Genomic DNA, 20,612 nt, shown 5'->3' on the forward strand with positions numbered 1-20,612 from the left:
CTAAATATAGACTAAGCCTTGAACACATTTTATTTTAATAAAATGTCATGAGGACTTCAGATTTATAACGTAAGATTACTTTTAAAAAATTTATATTAAAGTTTTATAAAACACTAGCTGTCCCTACCAAACGTTATTTTGTCATATAAATATAAGTGCCAATATCGCTAATAAAAAATTAGGGGTTGGTGGTAGAATGGTGAAAATTTAGGGTTGTATATTTTTTAATGCCACATTAAAAAATGTTAGGAGTGGATAACCCTGGGGTATAAAAATAGATAGTAGATAGCCGATTCCCAGGCTTATTGAATATGTATACAAAATCCCACGTTGTCTATTAGAGATTGCTAATAGCAATAAGACTATGTAAAACATTTATTGTTTTGGACAAATTTTTATTTGCTCTATTTATGATTTCTTCATACATAACGAATTATTATTGTTATTATAAATTTTCATAAAAATAGGTCAAGCCTTTTCGGAGGAGTATGATAACTAACATTGTGACACGGGAATTTTATATACACATATCTCTATCTCAAAGAGGTGTGTGGATGTGATCGTTGAAACCAAAACACACAATAAAAAGCACCAAAATTGTGTAGGGAACAATAAACAAAAGACAATCGTATTCTTGACAACACAGTTTTCTGTTTAAAACATTATAAAATAGAATACTAAAAAGGTATTTATAATTATTTTTGTCGGAGCTTCCAACAGTATCTTCGCGTCTTTCGTTAAAATACGTTCAACCGTTTTATATTTTTTTAGATATTTACAATATTGTTATTAATGTAGTAGTATGTAGTATATTTATTTATAAAATTATCTATAAATATTTTCTATCTGCATATTAAAATTTTATATTTAATAATACACAAACGTAATCATTCATTCGTGTATTATTATAATGAACTAAAAATTTTCAAAACATGGAAATTGATGTTAACTTTATATCTATTTATTTTTAAAACGAAATGGTATCCTTTAACCTAAAACTCCTACAATGCAATTCCCTTGTTAAATATGCCAAATGACAGGTTTTTTTCTACTAAATTAAAATATCAAATTGTTTTTAAATCGATATGTATTGCTATAAGTTAAGTATTCGTAATAATTAATTAAGATGCTTTTAAAAACATAGCTTATTATATTATATAGGATTACAAGGAGTTAAGAGCCCTTAAAAGAGTCGTAGCCACAATGACTGGCGACGCGTGAAATTAGATATCTAAATGCAGATTGAATGAACTTTATTACTTAACAACTGTTGTGAATATTGACAACACGATTATTACACGGATATATAACGTACTTTTTTTAAGTTTCTTTCAAAAGCAGGATGATTATATAAAGTTCTAATTTCAACTGTACTAATTCACAATATTCTGTTATTTCATGCTGATTGGTAAACAAAATACAAACTATTTGATATATATTATTTATACGGAATAAACAGTAGTTGAATTTATGTAAAGCATCTATATTTTCTCTATAGTTTATCAGAGCCGGCGTAATAACATCATTAATACAGATAGATTCTATTAATATTTATGACAAAGGATAATTCGTGAGTATTTCTATGATAGGTTATATCATCATTAAATCGTCAGCGCAGTGTAAATAATTTAAATGAATTAATTGTATTAGAATTATTTATTTTCTAAGATAACTGTAGGGTAAATAACGATAACATAAAATAGGTTATAAAAAACTCGACCTTCTGTACTTCGTCGACTTCGCTAAAGATAGAAATTTTCTTTATTTAAATAAACTTTAATTATAAGCAGTTTTGAAAAAATATAAATTTTTTATTCTACAACTCATTGTGAAAACTGCGTTTTGTTCTTTTAAGTAAATATTGTCCAACATTAGACATTTAAGGTTTTTGGTGAAAACAAACTGCCAGATAGCAAAATTGACAAAAGTAAATAAATAGAATCACTTGAATAATAAAATAAATCAATCATAGTTATCAGAGTAGACGAGTCCCTACAAGCAGCACCCGTTCACGAGTATAACGGGTGAGTCAGTTAACACTGCGCTGCACTATATTTTAGGAAACTCAATGACCTGTTCCACCACGCCACATATTTAAGTGATATTACTATACTATGTGAAAGTTATAGTATTTGCACAATAGATATTACTATGTTTGTTGATACAGGTCATCATAAACCAGTCTTCCAATTAATTAATTTATTTATTTATTTTAGTAAGTAGGTATAATTTTACATTTTAGTGATCATATTGAATTGTCCTATCTATGTCAATTAATAATCTTTAGCAATTTTATTACTAAGTAAAATTTGCTCATCCAAATATAATAAATCAAAGTAATTAAGTAACCATTTTATGAAATCGTTTCTATTAAAATTGTAAAGCTAAAACAATGTGATCCAAACTGGATGTTTATTACTATTTTATTCAAAACTACTAAACTCATATAGATATTGGTATACGGATAGATCACAATCTAAACACATTGTATAATTTTTACTCAAAATTCAGGCAAACAGCGCCGAGGGATAAAATATATTATTTTAACGGGCAATTTTATTTTATTAAACCAATTCGCCTTAAATCCACCATCGTAACACGTTTTACGCTTCCGTGGTACTTACACGTTGGCACTAGTTCTTATCATTCAATTGAAATGACTGTCGTTAAAATGGACTAGTTTTGAGATGAGTCTGGCAAAGTCTACAGTCGGCGAAGGTTCGATAGCCATCGCTCTGTATAAAACAACAATTCCCTCAGATAATCAAACAAACCCTAAGATTACTGGGAAGAAAATTTCGGATAAAATAAAAGTTTGGAACTTTTAATAAAGTACATGAAATATTGTGTTATATAACTATATATAATAAAGGTGGACCTTTTTACCATTCAGAATAAGGTAGAGTAGGCTATATATAGTACTTATACTTTAGTATGTATATACTAAAGTATAAGTACTATACTATACTATATAGTCAACTTGAATTTCAATCAATGTTCAGCGATTAAAGAATATACGAAATTAAAATCGCAGTACAGTATTGATTCGCATTTTAATAGAAATTCCGTTCTGTGTAGCGAATTGTATATAGTACGAAATGTTTATTATCGCGAGTGGTATGACGATGGTTTGAACCTATCGAGGCATAAGGGAAAATATTATATTATAATTGTTATTAATATTAACTGTATTATTTGATAAATTGTACAAAAATATTGTAATCTCATTTATAGTATATTTCAATTCCTTTTACAAAAGCTAATTCTATGAACTGTCTAAATAATAAAATGACAATAAAAAAATTTTAAACAATTTAATCCCAATATTTTGACTTCTAGTAGTTCAGTTACTTGCAGGGCCAGTCGAAATATACATATAAGCAAACTGGAAGCTGTACTTACATTTGTATTCACAAAAAATAGATTTATCCCCCTACACGAAAACATATGAGTGACTTTTTGCGGTAACGTGTGTTTCAACTGGTACTCGTATATAGAATGTATACACGAACAAAAAGAGTGCCTAGCGACATGGAAAATTGAACGAGCATTTGTCGCACTCTCAGTCAATAGGAAATCGGCTCGTTTGAAAAAACTAAATTGTTCGAACTAGGCAGCGCGAACCGACTAACTTTAGTTGCTTTTGTGTTAATTTTATTAATTTCCAATTTACTAACCATCAATCAACTTTGAAGTACTATTCTCTATCTCTAATACTACCTAGGTAGACTTTGACGAAGGCTTTGAATACACGTATGTGGGCGACGGCTACTACTTGTCGTCTGATTGGTTGTAGGCTAGGTTGCAATTATACTAAGTTGCAAACATACTCTATGTATTTGTTATTTTACATTATATTTTATTTCGACCAACGAACAGCCAATCAAGATCTTTTTGTACAGTTAGTTACTTCTACAAAATTGTTGTAAATCTCATCAGTCATTTTATAACGTATGCTAACAAAAAGATGATAAAATCTGAGTGTGTTTCACTCTTTACTTCGCTGTAGATGCCTTATGTGCAGTGCGCTCCTCGATTTCGCACTGATGGTTCCTACCCTCATCCTTTTTTATGTCTCCCGCGCGCTGTTACGAAGTCGTATGTTATCTTCGTGCTAGCTGTATATATTTTTTTCTGGTTAAATTAATTGCCGAACCCAAGGCGAACTTATATCCCGCCTGGGACGTCGTAGGTTTTTTGTGGATGTGTAGTTAGCGATTTTTATTCCGCTCGTAAGAATTATTTTTATAGCTGTTGAAAGAAGGACATTTTGTTTTGGTAAAACATGCAATTCATGTTGTAATTGTATACCTCTATAGAACAGAATTAATTCTTTCAGTTCATTGTCGTAAGATCTCTTTGAATCTTTGTACAATCAATAAATAACTATGCAACAGGATGAATGTAAATTTACAAAGCCTACCCGAACATCGGGTACACAATTAAGTGAAATCTAAATATATATATTTATATGTAAAAGTGAAAATCCTGAAGAAGATATAAATATTTCTCGTACCATGTTGATAAACACACGTATGTTATACCTACATTTTATTGGGTTATGTTGAAATAAAAATGCTCAACACTCCAAGTTAGACAAACCTCTTTCGCCTCTTCGTTCTTGTAATCCCAGATGGATTTGTCAAATGTCGCAGTTGTAGGGAACGTGATACTTGACATTCTCACATTTCACACAGAGTATCTTTATAATAATAGCTATCTACCAACGTACTGCAAGCGTGAATTCTTTAAAAAAGTTAGTTATTCTATATATTAATTTTATAACAATAATTATAACTCTTTATTGAGCAAAGTTGTACTTAGCCATGGATGTCTTGCTTCTGTATTTATTATCTAATTGCCTACGAAATCTTAGTCTAATCCTTCTATATTTTAATAATAATAATAATCACCCAAGGCACAGCGCAATCTAGTCCCATCCTGGGTACTAGATAAGTGATAGAAATACTTAAAAATTTATTTGGAAATACATACTCAATTTACATAGAATAAACCCGATACAAACTAGCATTCTAATGCATCATTAGTGAGGTGATGTAGAAATAAGGGTACAATGACATGAATAGAAAAAAAAATTGTATACATCGAGGAAGGGAACCCACAACCATCGGAAGTGAAATGGTGTACTCAACTGCTAGATTACCGAAGCCGTCTAATAATTAGTAGTATACGATTTAATTGTTTACCAAATTTCATTCTAATCATGTAATTGTTTAACAAACATTCAATACGATTATTAATAATGGGAATTAGTAATATTATTATTATCAAGGAATCATGTTAGTTTTATTGCCATGCAGTCTCCCTGAAAATCATCACGGTTCATCCTGACTCTACGATGAGCTAACTGACCGGACTATCTTCATCCTATCATCCTTCAGTGTAAACAGGAAGTCAGGTACACTATTCCATCACCATCCATACAAAAATATACTTTAATAATATTAGATATTAGTCAGGTATTCACAAACATTATCAATAAAATTTTAAGAATAGGCTTTTAATAAAATATTTATTTACGTTTTATGTCGACCAATAAAAAAATATCATAACCCGAAAATCATCTAGAAACGTCAACTAGCTCAATACTAATGAGATTATTTTAATTAGTTGTTTTCCCTAGTTTGAAACAAATTGAAACTGACATTTTGTCGATATAGTTGCTGCAGTATTTGATAGTTTCACTTTCTAGTTGGAAAGTTTGTAGCTGAAATTACTAATATTAAGTTCAGCTATAAACAAAACTAAGCATAACTATTAATTGTTATGAAACCGATGCTCAATTACTACATAATTTATACCTATATTTTATTACAGACTAACTTAGATTGCGACTTCGTACCAGTGATATTTGTAATAATTATAATTTTAAGTAAAATTTACCGCAGAGACAATTGCACTTAAAATGTTAAGACGCTCTTGAGATTAGCAAAATAAATAGAAATGTTCTAACATAATTATTTTAATTTCTATTCTATTGCATTAATAAAGTTCCCTAATTAAAATAATTCTCATATATTAAAACAGCACATACATGAAGAAGTAAAAATATAAATAATCTTTATTTAAATTTAATATAAGCACTTTTGAAAAGTCATATTTTTTTATTCTACCACTCATCCAAAACGTAGATTCGTCATAAGAATAATGAGCAAGAGATTTACGTGTTGCAGTTTAAACAATATGTGATATAAACATAGAAACCGCTACGCACTCATTCTTTGTTCGGTCTACTTCAGTTATATTTTGATTAAATTTATAGAACAGATGTCGTCTGACACAACTATCTATTATAATAATGTTTCTATTCATTTTGTGCTTCCAATACAACATACACAGGAAATCAGATTGAACATAACATAATTCTAACAAAAATAACAATGTTGAACATTGAAAAATACAACCACATTTTTCTTCCAAAAATAGCCAAATTTTATATCCCGTCAACGGCTTGACGGTAAAAGTAGTGCCAAAATCGGCAAACGGCCAATTTATTTTGTCTGTTCTTGAATATCAAGTCTATAAAAAAAACTTTGTAAGATTTATAATGGATTCAATTTGTTATATATACTTTTTTGTGGTACATGCCAGACAGAAAAATATAGTATATGTATAAAAATAAACTTTACTTTTACTAACGAATATATGCTTTACAAAATAATTAACGACTAAGTTATACAACGACATTCAGATTATTGAAGAACAAGGTTAGAATGTGAAACATAATTTGTATTAAAAAAGTATTTAGCTATTGTAGTTCAAGAAGAGCCGTCATAATAGAGCTCCTTGTGACCTCACGTCCGTTATAAGGTCTATTTTAGGAAACCACCTGAAAGGCATAGCTTATAGTATTACGTTGGTAGAAAATAGAATAAAGGGACTTACCTAAAAGATTAAAAGTGATAAGAATTTCAATTAACCAAGTACACACAGTGTATACATAGAATACAGAAAGTATTATAAATATACCTTCACGACTTCAAACCTAAATGGGATAGACAAAGATTATGCTCACGACGACTGTACTTTCTGCTTAGGAAAAATAGCTTACAAAGCAAGCTATTTTTCGGTTGAAGGACAGTAAGGAAGGACGATAAGGTAGTGCAATTGGAGATAGCATGACATCTTACACCTGAATGGTATTCCATAACTGGTATCACGGACGTCGCATCTTGACGTGATGTCCACGATACTGTGCTTAAGTACTCGTAAATACGCAATGGTTGGCATTTAGCTGTCAGACGGGATTTCAGCTTGTTTTCTATTCCAGTTACTTTAGTAACAAGTACCAAGTACTTATGTAGTAATAAACAAATACATGATACAAAATCTCTTATATTTATGTAATTATGTTACGCCACTAACCATAATCAAAGAGAGTTAGAGAGAAAGAGTTCTCGTTATTTGATAGATATATAATAACTTACATAAAAACCTTATCATAAAAAAGGCAATAATTATATTCTAAACTAGCTATTCTCGCGACTTTTGTCCGCGTGGAATTTAAATTTATTTTTCTAAATTAAAAGTAAGCTAAGTTACTCCTTATACGTAGCTACCACCCAAAAATGTCCCGTTAAAATGGGTCCAGCCATTTCAAAGATTAGCCGGACCACACAAGCTGATAGACAAAAATTATAAAAAATGTTATTTTGGTGTATGTACCGTAATTATATTCATATGCATGTAGTACAAAACGGTTATTTGAATATTACAAACAGACACTCTAATTTTATTTATATGTATAGATAAATAGTTTATATACGAGCATCATTTTGTAATTAAAATAACAAACAAGCAACTTGATCTACATATTTTTTATTTTCTAAATGGCAACAGTCACATAACAGTCCCAATACATATATGAATAGCACAACACATGCCATATCATACATTTCCATTTCCGATGTTTAATATGTCATGCTTATTATCCTGTAATTAAAAAAAAATAACTTAAAATTGCACCTCAATAAAATTTAACGAAATATCTATATTATAATAGATTTTGTAAGAAGTTAAAATATTAACTTTTCATAGCATTCGATGAAATACAGAGTATTAGAATAAAAGTAGAGCATATTTTAAATGCAAGATACAAACCTCTGTGTAAATCTGGCATTTCAAAATATACCAGGATATTCATTGCCCGCTAGCAAGGATACCAACCTTAAGTTTCTCAACATCGCCTTGGGATATAACATCATTTTCTCTGAATTAGATGTCCATTTATTTACTCTCCTTCATAAAGGACGCTCCGTCCCATGCCCAAGGGTTGGTCAACAAAGAGAGCATATTTTATAATTATTATCAACTAAACATAAGTTTTAACCGCTTACAAATATAATAAACGAACCCCGATGCATTTAGAAGAATATTATTTTAAGATATAGACACAGTATTTTGGCATGTTAATTCATATTTGATACGGTTCAAGAGACGCCGATATTTGTTAACTAACAAGCTGACATTTCTCCATGTAGTACTATACTCATATGAAATTCACTACTATATAGGACCGACAAAATACATACATGTTTTGTATACGCCCCTACGGACCTATCAAGTGTTACCATTTCTGAAGATTAAAATATATGCCCCTGTACCGTTTCGGCCAGCTGTAGGAATAGAAAAGACGACTTACTAAGATTATCAACATTATTACGTTTCTCAATAACTAATAAATTTGCGTTACCGATGGAGGTCAGATTCTGATACTAAACTTACTAAACTCACCCATCGAAACAATTTAAAACTTATTCCTTCTACTTTAAAAATTAACGGCTACATAAGAAGTAACCTTTAGTCCCAGTTACGCAGACGAGGTTGTGATTCAAAAGTAGTTCTCAATAACATACACAATTCAAACCTCTACAATATTACAGAACCTACTCATTATATTAGCATTCAAAACTAACTTCTTGAAACCAGTTGCCCTTAGTTTGTTGAAATTAAATAGAAGTTACTATCGATTAATCGGAACGGAGTATGTAAGTAATATGATACGTAGAGTTAGATTAGACACAGTTAACTTTGTTATGAGTTAAATCAAATTTAAGTTAAGCCATATATGTAGGCAGATTAAACGGACCGTCAGGCGCGCTATAATAGTTACCATGTTGAAGTTGACAGTAGTCACGTGCAATGATATGAATCCTCGGAGTATTCTACTGAAACTAATTTATTGAAACTAGAAGCGGACTAAAATAATTAAAAATAATAAATTTGTTTAACTTTCCCATAATATTAATCGATGGCCTCAGTGGTCTACCGGTTTAGCACACCGCCTTACTTCCGATTGTCGCAGGTTCGATTCCTCGCATGGCACCAACATTTGTATTCATAAGTATTATTATTTGTATCGGACTGGGTATTTCTATCTTATCTAGTACCCATAATACCAGCTTTAACTAGTTTAACTTAGATTTAGATGGTGTCACATTAAATTATAGTTACTATTAATAATCCTATACCAAAAAAAAATTTATATAAGAACCTATACAAAGCCCTAAGTCTTAGAGAGTAATAATATAAAAGTTTTATTTAAATATACGTATAAACACATTTTATTGTAATGGTAAACAAAAGTTACAATAAAACATAATATAACAGTTTCATAACTCGAAATATCCAGATCTATCCACTATAAACCGGTCAACACTTTAACCGCTTCTATTGCATTCCAAGGTTTCCTTTCAGCGCCAAATCTATTGATATTGTATCTGGCTACAATGCCTTTTGTGGACGATTGGCACAAACCTTTATAAAAGGCATTCTACCTACTGAATTGTAAAAATAATATTGTAAAGAATCTTCACTGTATCGTATAAATACTGTTGAATGTTGGATACAGGTTAACGCTACTCAGATATCTTTCTTTCAATTATTGTGGATTTAGTTCTTCTTTATCTTCACTTTATAGTTTCAAATATGCGTAAGTCATGAATGATCGAAAGAAAATCGATAGAAAAAAAAACATATTTTTACATCAACATTAATAAACATTTTCTTCAAAATACATGCGAACAAAAATATGTTTTTTTCTATTGATAGAAAAAAAACATATTATTTCTATCATAAAAAAATGTAATTTTAATTCTACTGTAATTTGTAATGAAAGTTCTACATTTTACATATCGCCAATTCCAAAACCGATTACGATGTTTCAATCATCCATCAATCAAATTCCAAACTTTCGCCTAAAAGTATTTTACCACATTTCGTAAATGAAAATTATTACAATTTTAGATATCATATTTGAAATTAAATTATATCATTATACGAAATCATAAAACAGAACATTTTGAGCGTTCGCTAAATATCACATCTATCAAATATGTTAAAACGTCCCGGCCTCAAACATTTCCATTATTATTCTTGACTTCCCTCGAACATCTCGCTGAGTACACTGAATCGTGAATCGTGACGAGCAAAAGATAATATTGACATTGATATTGAAACCGTTTCAATATACACATCCCGACATTACGCACACGCTAAGCGATTCGTTAGCCGGCACAGTTGTTACAACGAAAACCGTTTCCCGGACTACTCGTTCAGCGAAATCCGCTTTGTTTCTTTTCTGTAGTCGTTTGTTGGGAAATGAAGAAGTCCCCATTTTCTTCAATTTCTAATAAACGGCCAAAAAAAAAGAAAGATTAAAATACTTATTCAGCTTTGGGGATGAATAGGTTCTTTCATGCTCTTGTTGACTAATAACCTGATGGTATACTTCCCTACTCACAATGCTGAGGCGTGTACAGACTAACTTAAGCCTCAAGGGAATTATTAATAGACAATTTCTACAAAATACATGCAAGAATGAAAACATTCGCAGTCTTGCTTTTTCTCATGCGTATCTACCATACGCATCTTACCTACTAAAAAAACCGCACGGCCACCACAAGCGCCATTGCCGGCATTGCCGGAGGCGCGATGTTATGTTCCTGCGTGATGGATTTCCTATAACAGTTTTATTTTAAAAAATCTTACACAAGTACCAACAGCTGTTTGAATGGCTCGGTGAACCGTACCGGCTATGTCTGAATGATCGTTTACAATCACCGCATACCCAAGACTACGATCATGGAATTAACATAAACCGTCTGTAATGTTCAGGATAAAAGCCCGTGTATTCACTATCGCCGGGAACAAAGAAATTCAGTGTATACTACGTATTTGTAATGTCTATTGGATTACGGTAACAATTCCTTTTATCTACTTTCCAGGTTTGTTATTCAATTTAATATAATCTAAGACATTTTGAAATAGAAGCTTTTAAAGAATAATAAACAGGTAATTAACGGATAAATAAATTCATGAACCTATTTGTGGTTTTGTGTACTACATACTACACAATATATAGGTCAGTATTCGAATATTTCTTATTTACTGTCTCATTTTTCCTGAGAAGATGAAAAAGTATATGAAAAATTATTTAAAGCAGAACAATATCAAGTACAAATTTTCATACAAATTATTAGAGTTTTTTCTCTTATAGTTTATGTACACTTTCATACATTTTGTTGTTAAGTAGAACCATTATGTATCTTTGAAGTTCAAAATTCCAATGAAATTAAGTAAGTCACCTTAAACCTATATCCAAACCAACACAAATATAATAATTAAAATCTTTACACAATCGAAATATCCGTAAATATATATTATATAACATACAGTTTTACGGACCTCATTTAGCATGCCGCCTTACCTCCGGTGGTCGCTTTTTCTATGTATAGTGTTGTATGCAATTACAAAAAAAATGTAACTAAGTATTTATATCAGTTGTCACTCGCACAGCACGATCTCTGCATAGCTTAGAACTAGATGGTGCTGTCTGGATTGTCCGGGGTTATTATTATTGCCTGTGTAGAGAATCTCCTTTTCTAAATTGTTTACAAATTTAATTAATAAATAGTAAGGTTTCTTATGAAGTTAAAGAGATTGTGACGTGACGTTTTGTAACATTGGCACTCCAGTAAATGTAGTACTCGTGAAATTTAATTACCATACTAAACAGTCTTGTAATTAACGTCTATGATATTATGTGGAAATCTTAGTAAGTCAAAATAAAGGCGTGGGTGTTCTCGGTAATTAAGTCAACACCATTACTCTACTCATAACAGGCATAGAAACTAAATATTAATAAGAAATGGGTCCAAATATATGTATTTCTAATATGAGACTAATCCATTACAAAATGAATAAATAAAATCCATGTCTGGCGAAGACTGCTTGGTAACATAGTTTTTTTTCTTTTCCGTAATTAGTTACTCAAGTCTGCCAAGAATTTCGGAAAAGTCGTAGTTCTCCGTAGGTCGTTACTTTAGCCTTTAATGATATCATTATGTAGGTATTAGGTATAACTCCATTAATTTTTTATATAGAAAAGAACATTTATTTTCTTTGCATATCAGACCAGCCGCCACCACACATGATAGCAAGTGGTAACCGACGCCTACATTAATGATTAGTATCATGATGTAATATTATCTTATCTGTGGTATTATTATATGCCGCGTGTGTCGCCCTTGGGACTATATTGTATTATATTTCACTCCCATACCAATTAGAAAGTCGGGAGACGACTTTGTATAAAGTCCTTAATTCTATGCAATAAAAATAATTCAAAATTGTGTATAGAACATACACAGACAAAACAATACAGGTACTTTATTTTTTATGAATCACTGTTCTTGTTTTAGCATTACGTGCACACGAATTTTGAAATACATAAAAACTATACAAAGTAACTTTTACTTTAACTAAGTATACAATCATTATGTATTTCTCTTTGCATTAATTGCAGAGATCTAGATATTTCTTGACTTGCTTAATTAAAACTAAGTTAAAAGAGGACTTGCACGCCGGAAGTTCAAAACTTATATTTTACGTTTTAAAGTCTTATAAAGTATTAAATGCATTTATCGAGTTTCGTAACTCAACTAACTAGTTTCTATCGGTGACTCCATTTGCGTGACTATACTAGAACGTGGACTATGTCCTTCTGTCTCCAATATGAAACATATACCAACTACCTACCCACCTATATAGGTAGGTATATACATACCTTTATTATTATATAATTAAACGTAAACAATTCACAAAGCCCCACTTACATTTATCACCTCGGGTTAGACTTTAAAAAACCTTAGTCACTATTATTACAGGCTTAGAAGCTGTGTTTCTGTTATGGGATAAGAAAAGGCATTAAAATTATAGAATAAGAGACATGAAAATTTTGAGTCAATAGGAATGGCAATACTTGTCACCGTCGTAATATAAAAACGTAATGTCCGTGATGTCAGTTGTTCATGCATACATAGTTTGTATTGTAAGGGGATCGAACCCACAACTCAAATTAAGACCGATAACACAGATTGATACGATTATCTACTAAGCTACTGGTCACTTAATTAAATTACGTGCTAGAATAATCTGAACTATGCTTCAGTATTAATTCTATATCAATTAGTCTTTGGAATGTACAATATTAATACGATATGTTTTCTAACGAACTCAGTAGTCCAAATATTTAACACACCGCTTTACTCTTCATCATCATCATCATCATCATTGCTGCTTCAATTCTAGCACGATACAAACTTTTATATACTTCAATATAATTGTTTATTTTTGTCTGAATTTCTCTATTCATTACTTGTTTATAAAAAATATGCGTTTAAATATTTCTGTCACTTGTTCAGTACCCATAGTATAAACTCTGCTTAGTTTAAACAAGGTGGCATTTGATAATGTTCATTTACTATTATTTAATTGTTATCAATAAAAATTCAAGACTTCTTCTGGTGAATATGTCACAGGCCAGATGGTTAAGCAACTGCAACTAAACAACAATTATTTCAGTCATATTCCTATACATAACCGCTGTTACACTTAACACAAACTTTGTTTAAACTTTGAGGAACACCTATTCACTATGAATCACTGAAACCCAAACATATCTGTAACAGTGTTTACTCGTAGTAAAGTGAAAGATCCTATCGTTTATACATATGTACAGGTACAATAATAGTAACGCGCCTCGACTTAGGTCAAATACAGTCCGAATTAGTGAATGAACATCATCATAATTTTGTGAATTGCATAGATAATAACATATTTAACTAGCTATATACGCGACTTCGTCCGCTTGGAATAAATAAAACAATTTTTCTAAGATAAAAGTAGCCTAAATTACTCCTTATTACATCAGTTACCTGCCAAAAATAGTCCCGTCAAAATCGGTCCAACCATTTCAGAGATTAGCTGGAACAAACAGACAGACAGACTCACAGACAAAAATTATAAAAAATATTATTTTGGTGTATGTTTATATGCATATAGTGAAAAACGGTTATTTCAATATTACAAGCACTCCAATTTTATTTATATATTTATAAAATATTTTTAAATATGCACATAACAGTTGTCCGGTATACACTAATACAAATTCTGCTTAATTTGGAACAAAATGGTGTAGTACTCTGTGTGCTAATGAGTGGCATGTCGGCCCATATAATGTTGAACCGTTTAAATATAACGTGTTGAGGACAAATGTGCCCCTATCTCTCAGAATAAACAGAAAAAAGCAAATTAACATTTACATTTAGTAAGTACACTGCCATTTTTTGTACTTAAATCATTAAATAACATTCGAAATTGTGTCATTTTAGTCTAATATTTATTGTGTAATTTTAGTCTAATATTCATTAGTATTCATAAAAGTATCTGTTTAAGCCGTTCTGCAGTTATAACGTTGCCGTAACACTTATGAAAAATTCCGTCTTAGCAAGAAGGTACCTTTGTGAAAATATGTTTATTGCCATTTCGGCTTTCCGTTGATCATATTAGGCACATTGATTGAAGTAGAAAAAGTATAATCCATCACATTTAAAATAAGTATTGTTGCTAAGTTACAGTTTGTATGTAACGTGCAACTGCAATCGGAACGAAATAAATTATATTTGCTACTATATATGTAATCCACTGAATATCTCTATCAGGTTATGGACTAGCACTAAAGTGAATATAATTTAGTGAATTCTAGAATATATGTGTATAGGTCCAACAGAAATTATTAGTATTTTAACAGATTTAATTTTGGATATGTTTTTTGCTAGTAGTTCTATTGTTTACTCTTCTGTATATTGTTTTATATTATGTATGTTATTTAAATGTAGAGATGTAGAATGTCTTAAATGTAATGGATTCTTTGATTTAGAAAAAATAATCCATCACATTTAAAATAATATTAAGTTACAGTTTGTATGTAACGTGCAACTGCAATCGGAACGAAATAAATTATATTTGCTACTATATATTTGAAATCTCTTAATATAATTCTTTATTTATATTGGTAATAGTTGTTATCCGATACTCTGCTGTCAATTTGTATTCTTTATTTAACATATAATCATCCTTGATACAAATTGTATCAAGGAATAGCGTATGATAAAACAACAAATAGATAGACATACTTTCGCATCTATAATAAAAATATATATAGAGATTAAAAGATGAATTGTAATATAACAATCATTATAGAGTAAGAGAAACAAGATTCAGAGAATTTAACGTAAACTATAAAGACCCCTTATTCTATAGAAGTTTCAATAAAAAGAACAGTTCATGAATTAAAGTAACGATTATTTTTATAGGACTATTTTGTTCTTTTACTGACCATGCAATAAACTTAACGTGTTAACCTTATGAAGTATTTTATTCACTTCTAATTCATAATACTAGGTATATCACTGCCCCATAATATCTTTATTTTATGACGATAGAATAAAAATCTACAACTTAGCAAAAGTATTTAAATCAAACATTAACACATTATTTACAAACTTAGGTTTGGCATTAAAGCGATCTAATCTATTACTGAGCACGGGTTACGTTCAGTGTTTATAAAAAATATTTATTAAAAAGTAATCAGAATATTCTTTAGTATTTTTCGAAGGGCTCGGTGGTCTAGCGATTTAGGACACCGCCTTTATTCAGATGGCCGTGGGTTCATTTCCTCGCCCAATGCAAACATTTGTATTCATAAATATGATTGTTTGTATTGGTCTTGATGTTTCCTATGTATATTATGTATGTATTTACAAACAAATGTATTTGTATATTTATATCAGTTGTCTACATTATATGAGTACTACGTAATACATATTACACGTATTATATTTATATGAGTACTACTCATTAATACATCTGCTTATGACATTACTACATATGACATGTTGATTTTTATAAACATATGTGTAAAGAAATAGTGTACATTATATTACTTTAATCTTAGAGCAATGATCAATGAGGAATGTCTCAATCTAAGAGTGAACGTAAAATGAAATTGTCATAAATGACAACATTAAAAGCACTTCTTTAAAACATTAAAAGTGTCCAGAGTTCTTAACTTGAGTCTAAAATACTGAAAGCTAAATCTCCACGCTGTGATTATTCAAAAATGTTTACTATTCTATTATATTTTACCTCTCAAACTCATTTGAAACGCTAGAAGTTTGCGTAAGCCGTTTGGACTTATTGAACATAAATGATTTCAAGATTAACAAAATGAGAAAAGCAGAGTGTCGGCTTATTAATACTGTTCTGATGTCTCTACTGTATCGTTAAGTTGTAGCCTAATAAATGCTTTAGTGTTCGTTTAGTTACATTTAGATACCTATATAAAATTGTCTTCTTTTAATTACTTTTCTATAATTTTATTCGTGACTTTCATGCCCTATATTTTTGCCTTACAAATTAATTGTGGGATTGTGTCAAATTTTCATAGATTGCCTTTTTACCCCGAAAATATAACGGATAGATACAATTTCGAATTTTTATTAATAATAAAAATTCTACTATAAAAGTTTGGATGGATTATTAAAAAATATACAGTCGTTTTTCTGACGCTTTATTAGAATATGAAACAAAATTTAATGACTCAGAGATGAATGCGAAACCAGGACTAAATGCGATATTATTTATATTGTCCATTATGAAGTAACCCCGAACGTTACAAAAGTCAAGAATAGCCCAAAAATATTTTAACCAAAGGGCCCAAATTATATCTCCTATTTGCATAAGTATGGCACAGAGAATAGTCCGTTACGTCATGGTTGACATCCATCTCACTCTCTCCCTAATAAATATCATTTACGTAAGAAAGAGAGTTGTAATTGGGTCAATATGCGGTATAATCTGAATGATGCGGAATGATATTAGGGTGGTCACTGTCTCTATATTAGGAAGTGGGTTAATCATCGTCTTTTGAGAGATATCTCCCATCTGTGGACGATGTTATGAAATATCGATGAGATTTTATGAAGCAACATGCTCTCCTTTAATAATAATAATAAGAAAAGTATTAAAGTGAACTATTGTAAATTATCTACATTTTAATTATTTTTATACTTGTTACATGCACTATAATGCGTAGAAATAGCTAACTGCTTTACAAAATTGAAAAACAGACAAAATACAGAATACGATTATGAAATATCATCTTTTTAAGTCACGTACAGCCGAATTCATAAATTTTCAAAGCATTGTCAACCCTAGTCTCATTTCCGTTAAGTTCGTGTTCTGCTAAGCAATCTGTCAAATCAACTGATCGAAATTCCTGCTAAATATCAGAAAGACCACAAAGGTCAGAGACTGCAATCTCAATGGAACTTTATATCATAGTGTATTGTAAAAGTAATGCAGACTTAAGTGGCCAACCATACTAAGAAATACATTTTTATTATCTATATCTAATAATTAAGTTATAATATGCTTTATTTTTTATTTTGTTGTTGTCATCCCTTATAATAGGTATAAAACATCAATGTTTCAATTTGACTTTGGAAATGATTAGTATAAGACGATGATTTATACAAAAAAAAATATTAAAACTTTTATATGTATACATTTTATTGTAGAAATATATATTTATAATAACTGTTGTATCTGCATCAATAGTGTAAGTATTAAACAGTATTAATAACATTTTATTATATTAGAAAAAGTATAGAAAGAGACTTGGAATACAGAGATATACATTAGGAAACTGTAGACAAGACATAATGATCTTATATATACAAGAATATACTATAAAAAATCTATAAATTTAAATACAAATTTAGAATAAAAAATAAATTATCAGATTAGCCAGATACAACAAAGACTGACAGAACCGCAAAATTGCACAGAATATTGTGATCTTAGTAAGGTTGTCCTCTTAACTTGGAGACTGTATTCGTACATTTCGCACAATGACAAGATATTTGTTCATAAAACAAGAGTTGTGTAGTTGGCTTAATGGCCGTTGCCATTTGCAACTTCGTACTAACTTATCTCTTCTGATTTATGTTACGTTAACTTTTACTACATACCCTGTCCCGTCGTATTTTTAACCAAATTCAAAACGAGAAGAGTACTTAAACTCTTACATGTCTTTGTTTTTCTGTCCACTTTTAAAATCTAAATCTGTAAATAAACACAAAAAGGAAAATAATTTATTTTTTTCAATAATGAAAAAATATCGAATCCGGTTAGTGAAAATTTTTCTTCTATAAATATCTATCTCTTTTATAAAGGTTTAATTATAAAGTATAAGAAATTTAGCGTCTCTTTTTATCTGCGACAAGTATTTCTAAAGATAGCATTACTCAGAAATATAAATACAAAGAGTATGTTTGTGATAAATAGGAGATAACAAGAAATACAATTTTTACCTTTACTTTACGTTTCCTCTTTTATACATTTGAATTACCATATTAACGATTTAGTCAAGCATAAATACCTCTAAATAAATTTATAATAAAACAACCCCAATCATATACAGTGAAGTGATCTTGAGACTTTAGGCTCTCTGCCTGCCTGCTAAAATAAACTGGCATGAAGATTATTAAATAGAACGTTACGCAAGCTGACACAAAGTCAAAGTAAATACGCAAAATAAAGATTATCTTCCCAATTCGGTAAATTAAGAAAGCTGTTTCGAAAATTTATCTTACTATTACAAACCCCATTACGAATTCCTGTTCTTTCATTACCAACAGTTACAGTCACTGGACTTTTTAACTTTCTAAACGTTTCAAAACTTCAGTGAAATCCGTCTAAAGGAGTGGAAACGTTGAATTGCCCAAATTAAATTAACAAATCTAAGATCTGTTGTGTTACAATTCATTTAGTGAAATCCTCGTCTGATAAAGATTCCTTTCTTCCTATTTGTTCTTAAATTACGCAGTCTACACTGTTAAGAAATTCCAATCTAATCATAATGGATCACGCTGTTTCGCATCTTTTAAATAATTTTTAATCAAGATTAGTATTAATTCCATTTATCATATTCAATGAAAAACTAGCTGATAATAAGAGAATTGTACTCCCGCCTGTACTAACAGTACATATTGGCAGAGCACTATTGGAGAATGATAATATGAGGTCAGTAAGCCCATCGTGATGATTTCCAGGGTACACCGCGTGGATGTTGCTAGGGTTGATATACCTCATCAGGTCACTAGACTCCAGAATTGGTACAATAATGGTAATCCCCATCTAACAAATTTGTTTATTGTAATCCATTACACCGGGTCCAACCATTTCTTGTCACTGTCAATGGGGCATATCATTGGTGCCTATTACTAGCAATCCCCATACCTATGAACCAAATTTCGTATATTGTAATGGAGCTCTGACTTGATAAAGCTCTCTCTAGTGACAAGTGAGAGCTCCAGCTTGTTATCGTTTTTGTATATATTCATACCTGTATATGCATAGTAAAATTTTTATTAAGGTTTATTTTTAATACCTACAACCTAAAGAGACCAACTGCAACTTGTATTGTTTTTATCCAGGCATAATCCCAGATCTCAGGGGATTGCAGACGTTGAATTTTAAACGGAAAACTTAAATACGGGTTTCGGAAACTTCTTTAACAATAAGTAATGGATAGTATTTTACTTCGATAAAGTTGGCGGGCGTGCGTTGGGCACTTTTGTTGTTTGAACTCTATTGTTTTCTTAATAGCACCGGAGTCGCATTTATATAAATCAATATATTTACTGTTATAGCATCGCATTGGAATATGCACACACATTTTTTATATTTTCTTATCGTGCCAAAGTAAGTTTATTGTTCTGCTATTGTGCGATGTATCTGTAATTTATTTCTTTATTCGTATGGCAATCAATATTTCATTTTTATTTTTGTATCCTCTGTAAATAGCAGTGAAAACAAGTTTGCTCCCTTTTCTATAGCGCAGCGATTAGTCACCTTCAAAACTTTGTAGATATGTAATATTTATAATGTAACCTATATGTTAATTTATTGGAGCGGTTTTTTTTTATAAATCGTCATTGCAACCTATAATAAAACATAGAATACTTTATCCAATTTCGATAGGCAATTCTGCAGGATACAGTCACCAACAACAAAAAAAATAAGGAAAGGGAGTATATAAAATTAAATCAAATACACGTTTAAGTGTATTGCAATATTTCTTTTTATCTGAAATAGAATATATAAATATTGAATTTACTATAACAGATAACGGAATTTCAATAATTGGCATACATATAAGTACCATCCCTAACTCACGTAACAGG

At 30.3% G+C, this 20,612-nt stretch overlaps 1 protein-coding gene across 1 annotated transcript in view; it reads left to right on the forward strand.

Annotated features, from left to right (window-relative positions):
• The window catches only part of LOC131847576 (uncharacterized), a 360,246-nt gene that overhangs the window by 275,165 nt on the left and 64,469 nt on the right, over positions 1-20,612 (forward strand). The window lies entirely within an intron of this gene.

This window comes from Achroia grisella, unplaced genomic scaffold (genome assembly GCF_030625045.1).
Source record: "Achroia grisella isolate CSIRO2021 unplaced genomic scaffold, CSIRO_AGI_Agris_v1 utg540, whole genome shotgun sequence".
NCBI lineage: Eukaryota > Metazoa > Arthropoda > Insecta > Lepidoptera > Pyralidae > Achroia > Achroia grisella.